Source organism: Anomaloglossus baeobatrachus, chromosome 12 (assembly GCF_048569485.1).
Source record: "Anomaloglossus baeobatrachus isolate aAnoBae1 chromosome 12, aAnoBae1.hap1, whole genome shotgun sequence".
NCBI lineage: Eukaryota > Metazoa > Chordata > Amphibia > Anura > Aromobatidae > Anomaloglossus > Anomaloglossus baeobatrachus.
In genome coordinates this window covers 29,406,672-29,414,171 of record NC_134364.1, presented here as the reverse complement: position 1 = coordinate 29,414,171, position 7,500 = coordinate 29,406,672, and the positions used below count along the sequence as shown (strand labels likewise).

Here is a 7,500-nt window from a genome sequence, read left to right as displayed (position 1 = left end):
AATATTCGCAAATACCTTTTGCTAGAAATGTAGTAAAGTTCTCCTGATTAGTTATGTCGCTTACTTCATGTGCAGGGTATTGCAGGTTAGATATCCATGGTTACATCCACTCATAGTGACAGTTAATTGCTGATGGTTGTAAACCTGGATACCCAAGCTGCAATGCCCTGCACATGAGGTACGTGACATGACTATATCAGGAGAACTATACTACATTTCTAATTGGAGGTATTTCCTAATATCTCCTAATATTATTCCACCTGCTACATATTGGGATAGGGTCTTGGAGAAGGGAATAACCAACAAGGGGGTATCTAAATCGAAAATCTGCTGTGTATTTGCAGCAGAATCTGTATCATCTTTCTGCCATGGGAAATATGAACTCTGTGCAGAGTCTGAAGGTCCTTATAGACATTAGATTAATGTTGGATGAAAAACAGATACTGACAGGTTCGGTTCACAGCCTATTCTGCATGGGGCCTCCTGACTCTTTCCCAACAGAGGATGTTGGGGGAGTTAAACTTCCAGAATATCCGAATTCAGACTGCCGATCCTTTTGCTCTCTACGAGATAAGCTGCCTGTAGGTGAGTCTGGTAATGGATATCTCAGAGAATCAATGGAAAAGGAAGGAAAGGATCCGGCACAACCTCTTCTTAGAATAAAAACATCATAATCTTTATTTCAAAGTATTAAAAATACCATCCGTGAAAACCGAAAGATGTTAATCCATGGGAGCTTTACGCGTTTCGGACTTCAGTATAAAAACAAAAAGTCCTTAATCATAAGTCACTTAGTTACTTATGATTAAGGACTCTGTTTTTATACTGAAGTCCGAAACGCGTAAAGCTCCCATGGATTAACATCTCTTTCGGTTTTCACGGATGGTATTTTTAATACTTTGAAGAAGGGAATTTTGTTTACTTACCGTAAATTCCTTTTCTTCTAGCTCCTATTGGGAGACCCAGACAATTGGGTGTATAGCTTCTGCCTCCGGAGGCCACACAAAGTATTACACTGAAAAGTGTAACCCCTCCCCTCTGCCTATACACCCTCCCGTGCATCACGGGCTCCTCAGTTTTGGTGCAAAAGCAGGAAGGAGGAAACTTATAAATTGGTCTAAGGTAAATTCAATCCGAAGGATGTTCGGAGAACTGAAAACCATGAACCAAAAGAACAATTCAACATGAACAACATGTGTACACAAAAGAACAACCAGCCCGAAGGGAACAGGGGCGGGTGCTGGGTCTCCCAATAGGAGCTAGAAGAAAAGGAATTTACGGTAAGTAAACAAAATTCCCTTCTTCTTTGTCGCTCCATTGAGAGACCCAGACAATTGGGACGTCCAAAAGCAGTCCCTGGGTGGGTAAAAGAATACCTCGATAAAAAGAGCCGAAACGACCCTCTCTTACAGGTGGGCCACCGCCGCCTGAAGGACTCGCCTACCTAGACTGGCATCTGCCGAAGCATAGGTATGCACTTGATAGTGTTTTGTGAAGGTGTGCAGACTAGACCAGGTAGCTGCCTGACACACCTGCTGAGCCGTAGCCCGGTGTCGCAATGCCCAGGACGCACCCACTGCTCTGGTAGAATGGGCTTTCAGCCCCGAAGGAAGAGGAAGCCCCGAAGAACGGTAGGCTTCAAGAATCGGTTCCTTGATCCACCGAGCCAAAGTTGACTTGGAAGCCTGCGAACCCTTACGCTGGCCAGCGACCAGGACAAAGAGCGCATCTGAACGGCGCAGGGGCGCCGTGCGAGACACGTAGAGCCGGAGTGCTCTCACTAGATCTAATGAATGCAAATGCTTTTCACACTGGTGAACTGGATGAGGGCAAAAGGACGGTAAGGAGATATCCTGATTGAGATGAAAAGGAGATACCACCTTAGGGAGAAATTCCGGGACAGGACGCAGAACCACCTTATCCTGGTGAAAAACAAGGAAAGGGGATTTGCATGACAGCGCTGCAAGCTCCGACACTCTTCGGAGTGAGGTAATTGCCACAAGAAATGCCACCTTCTGCGAAAGACGTGATAAAGAGACATCCCTCAGCGGCTCGAAAGGTGGTTTTTGAAGAGCCATTAACACCCTGTTAAGGTCCCAGGGTTCCAGCGGACGCTTGTAGGGTGGAACTATGTGGCAAACTCCCTGCAGGAACGTGCGGACCTGCGGAAGCCTTGCCAGGCGCTTCTGAAAAAATACTGAGAGCGCCGATACTTGCCCTTGAGAGAGCCGAGTGACAAACCCTTGTCCATTCCGGATTGAAGGAATGAAAAAAATGGGTAAGGCAAAAGGCCAGGGAGTAAAACCCTTATCAGAGCACCAGGACAAGAAGATCCGCCACGACCTGTAATAGATCTTGGCGGACGTTGGTTTCCTGGCCTGTCTCATAGTGGCAATGACATCCTGGGATAAACCCGACGACGCTAGGAGCCAGGACTCAATGGCCACACAGTCAGGTTGAGGGCCGCAGAATTCAGATGGAAAAACGGCCCTTGTGACAGCAGGTCTGTGCGGTCTGGAAGCGCCCACGGCTGACCCACCGTGAGATGCCACAGATCCGGGTACCACGACCGCCTTGGCCAATCTGGAGCGACGAGAATGGCGCGACGACAGTCGGATCTGATCTTGCGTAACACTCTGTGCAACATCGCCAGAGGAGGAAACACATAAGGGAGTCGAAACTGCGACCAATCCTGAACTAACGCGTCCGCCGCCAGAGCTCTGTGATCTTGAGACCGTGCCATGAAGGCCGGGACCTTGTTGTTGTGCCGTGACGCCATGAGATCGACGTCCAGCGTTCCCCAGCGGCGACAGATCTCTCGAAACACGTCTGGGTGAAGAGACCATTCCCCCGCATCCATGCCCTGACGACTGAGAAAATCTGCTTCCCAGTTTTCTACGCCCGGGATGTGAACTGCGGAGATGGTGGAGGCTGTGGCTTCCGCCCACAGCAGAATCCGCCGGACTTCCTGGAAGGCCTGACGGCTGCGCGTGTGGCCCTGGTGGTTGATGTACGCGACCGCCGTGGCGTTGTCCGACTGTATGCGGATCTGCCTGCCCTCCAGCCACCGATGGAACGCCTTTAGGGCTAGATACACTGCCCTTATCTCCAGAACATTGATCTGAAGAGAAGACTATCGGAGTCCCGGTTCCCTGAGCCCTGTGGTGGAGGAAAACCGCTCCCCACCCTGACAGGCTCGCGTCCGTCGTGACCACAGCCCAGGATGGGGGCAGGAAGGATTTTCCCTGCGATAGAGAAGTGGGGAGAAGCCACCACTGAAGAGAGGTTTTGGCTGCAAGGGAAAGAGACGTTCCTGTCGAGGGACGTCGACCTCCTGTCCCATTTGCGGAGAATGTCCCATTGGAGTGGGCGCAGATGGAACTGCGCGAAGGTGTTCGTCCCCGATGGCGAAACGCAGGAAGCGTTGATGTTCGGGTGCGATCGGCACATGGAGATAAGCATCCTTGATGTCGATTGATGCTAGGAAGTCTCCTTGTGACATCGAAGCGATGACCGAGCGGAGAGATTCCATCCGAAACCTTCTGGTGCTCACATGCCTGTTGAGCAGTTTGAGGTCCAGAACGGGACGGAATGATCCGTCCTTCTTTGGCACCACGAACAAGTTTGAGTAGAAGCCGTGACCATGTTCCTGAGGGGGAACGGGAATCACCACTCCTTCTGTCTTCAGAACGCCCACAGCCTGAAAAAGTGCGCCGGCCCGAGATGGGGGCGGAGATGTTCTGAAGAAGCGAGTCGGAGGACGAGAGCTGAACTCTATCCTGTAACCGTGAGATAGAATGTCTCTCACCCATCGGTCTTGGACATGTGGCCACCAGGCGTCGCAAAAGCGGGAGAGCCTGCCACCGACCGAGGATGCGGTTCGGAGAGGCCGAAAGTCATGAGGAGGCCGCCTTGACTTAGACCGCCACGGATAGGAGTTCCTCTGGCCTTTCTCTGGCCTGTTGGACGAGGAGGATTGGGACTTGGCTGAGGGCCAAAAGGACCGAAACCTCGGTTGTATTTTCCGTTGCTGAGGTCTCTTCGGTTTGGACTGGGGTAAGGACGAGTCCTTTCCCTTGGATTCCTTAATAATTTCATCCAATCGTTCGCCAAACAATCGGTCGCCAGAAAACGGCAAACCGGTTAAGACCTTCTTGGAAGCAGAGTCTGCCTTCCATTCGCGTAGCCACATGGCCCTGCGGACTGCCACCGAATTAGCGGATGCTACCGCTGTACGGCTAGCAGAGTCCAGGACGGCGTTCATGGCGTAGGACGAAAAAGCCGACGCCTGAGAAGTCAAAGACGCAACTTGCGGAGCAGAGGTACGTGTGACCGCATTAATCTCAGACAGACAAGCTGAGATAGCTTGGAGTGCCCACACGGCTGCAAAGGTCGGGGCAAAAGACGCGCCTGTGGCTTCATAGATGGATTTCACCAGGAGCTCTATCTGCCTGTCAGTGGCATCCTTGAGCGATGAGCCATCTGCAACTGATACTACAGATCTAGCCGCCAGTCTAGAGACTGGAGGATCCACCTTGGGACATTGAGCCCAACCCTTAACTACGTCAGAGGGGAAGGGGTAACGTGTGTCATTAGAACGCTTAGTAAAGCGCTTGTCCGGAAATGCTCTGTGCTTCTGGACAGCATCTCTGAAGTTAGAGTGATCGAAAAACGCACTCCGTGTACGTTTGGGAAACCTAAACTGGTGTTTCTCCTGCTGCCAAGCCGACTCCTCTATAGGTGGAGGTGGGGGAGAAAGATCTAGCACCTGGTTGATGGACGATATAAGATCATTTACTAAGGCGTCCCCCTCAGGTGTATCAAGATTGAGGGCAACGTCAGGGTCAGAGCCCTGAGCTGCGACGTCCGCCTCGTCCTCCAGAGAGTCCTCAAGCTGAGACCCCGAGCAGCGTGAGGAAGTCGGGGAAGATTCCCAGCGAGCCCGCTTAGCCGGTCTGGGACTGTGGTCCGTGCAGGAGTCCTCCACGTGAGACCTAGGGGCCACCCCTGGAGCACGCTGCGGCGCAGACCGAGAGGGGCCTTGAGGCGATGATCCCACAGTGCCCGGGGCCTGTGTAAGGACCGGTCTGGACTGCAAGGCTTCTAGTAGCTTGGCAGACCATTTGTCCATAGACTGAGCCATGGATTGTGAAAGCGACTCAGAGTTTCTCAGCAAAAACTGCAAACTCTGTCCCTGCCGCCTGGACAGTGGAAGCAGGAGGGTCTGCCTGAGCCGAGGGGCCCACTAGTGACCGAGGCTCCGGCTGAGCAAGTGCAACAGGGGTCGAGCATTGCTCACAGTGAGGGTAGGTGGAACTCGCAGGTAACAGCCCCACAAGAGGTACAGGTTGCAAAAAAAACCTTTGCCTTAGCGCCCTTGCTCCTTGTGGACGATATGCTGTTGTCTCCTAGGAGAATGATCACTGAGGGTATATAGCCAAAAGTAAACAACCCGGCCGAACAGAGAAAATATATATGTATATATATATATATATATATATGTGATTCCCTGCCTTAGGTCTCCCAGAGCTGCAGAGCTCGTTCCTGAAAATCCTCCACCGGCAGAATGTGTGTAAAAATGGCTGCCGGAGCTCTCAGAGGAGGAGGGAGCCGTGGGCGGCGACTAGTAAAGTGCGGGAATCTGGGGCCCCACAGTGATCAGTGAGGGGGGGGGAGGAAACCTAAAGTATGCTCCAGCCCTCACTGCCGACGTCAGGTTGACCGTCCCGCCCTTACCCCTGACTGGCAGGCCCGGGGGCGGGAGTTATGGTACTAGGCCGCAATGAAGCCGGGGACTAAATTTAATACCGCGGCCGACAAACAGGCTCGGTCGGCGCGGAAGTCCCGGTCTTCACAAACCAGCAGCTGCTGCAGCGTCTGTGAAACAAGCGCTCCATGCACAGTCCCCATGGGGACACAGAGTACCTTTAGATGCAGGGCCCTGTCCCTGAGGATACATAGACTCCTGTCCGGCAGATTCCCACAGGGGCTGCGGAGGGAGCCCGGTCCCAGTAAATGGATGACCGGTCAGGATCCCACTTCTCCCAGAGCCTCTAAGGGATGGTGAAGGAAAACGGCATGTGGCTCCAGCCTCTGTACCCGCAATGGGTACCTCAACCTTAACAGCACCGCCGACGTAGTGGGGAGAGAAGGGAGCATGCCGGGGGCCCTGTGGGGGCCCTCTTTTCTTCCAACCGATAAAATCAGCAGCTGCTGCTGACTAAAAAGGGAATGCATGAGTGGATGTGTGCCTCCTTCCACACAAAGCATAAAACTGAGGAGCCCGTGATGCACGGGAGGGTGTATAGGCAGAGGGGAGGGGTTACACTTTTTAAAGTGTAATACTTTGTGTGGCCTCCGGAGGCAGAAGCTATACACCCAATTGTCTGGGTCTCCCAATGGAGCGAAAAAGAAATAAAGATTATGATGTTTTTATTCTAAGAAGAGGTTGTGCCGGATCCTTTCCTTCCTTTTCCATTGTTTCTGACCGGTTGGGACTCACCGGTGGATTTCTGGCACCCGCAAGGATCAGCAGCCCGGGCAGCAGGTGAGCTGAAGAAATTCTTCTCCTCCTTCATATCTCAGAGAATACAGGAGCATACGGCAAGTACTATATATGGGAGAGGAACCCGGTGTATGGCAGAGGGACCCGGTGTATGAGAGAGGGACCCGGTGTATGAGAGAGGGACCCGGTGTATGGGAGAGGGACCCGGTGTATGGGAGAGGGACCCGGTGTATGGGAGAGGGACCCGGTGTATGGGAGAGGGACCCGGTGTATGGGAGAGGGACCCGGTGTATGGGAGAGGGACCCGGTGTATGGGAGAGGGACCCGGTGTATGGGAGAGGGACCCGGTGTATGGGAGAGGGACCCGGTGTATGGGAGAGGGACCCGGTGTATGGGAGAGGGACCCGGTGTATGGGAGAGGGACCCGGTGTATGGGAGAGGGACCCGGTGTATGGGAGAGGGACCCGGTGTATGGGAGAGGGACCCGGTGTATGGGAGAGGGACCCGGTGTATGGGAGAGGGACCCGGTGTATGGGAGAGGGACCCGGTGTATGGGAGAGGGACCCGGTGTATGGGAGAGGGACCCGGTGTATGGGAGAGGGACCCGGTGTATGGGAGAGGGACCCGGTGTATGGGAGAGGGAGCGGTGTATGGGAGAGGGAGCGGTGTATGGGAGAGGGAGCGGTGTATGGGAGAGGGAGCGGTGTATGGGAGAGGGAGCGGTGTATGGGAGAGGGAGCGGTGTATGGGAGAGGGAGCGGTGTATGGGAGAGGGAGCGGTGTATGGGAGAGGGAGCGGTGTATGGGAGAGGGAGCGGTGTATAGGAGAGGGAGCGGTGTATGGGAGAGATCGCTAACAGCCATCTAGTGTATGGAGGGGGGTATCACCATAGAGAGTAAGTAGAAATGATCACCCAATTTTCAGTCTACTTTGTACCTTCATGAAGAAGCGAAGTCGCCTTTTTAAGCTTCAAAGCAATTAGTGAGACAAATAG

The 7,500-nt window shown here is 53.2% G+C and overlaps 1 protein-coding gene across 6 annotated transcripts in view; it reads right to left on the bottom strand.

Annotated features, from left to right (window-relative positions):
• Positions 1-7,500, bottom strand: part of ACTN1 (actinin alpha 1) — a 208,910-nt gene that overhangs the window by 41,839 nt on the left and 159,571 nt on the right. The gene's annotated exons all lie outside the window — the stretch shown is intronic.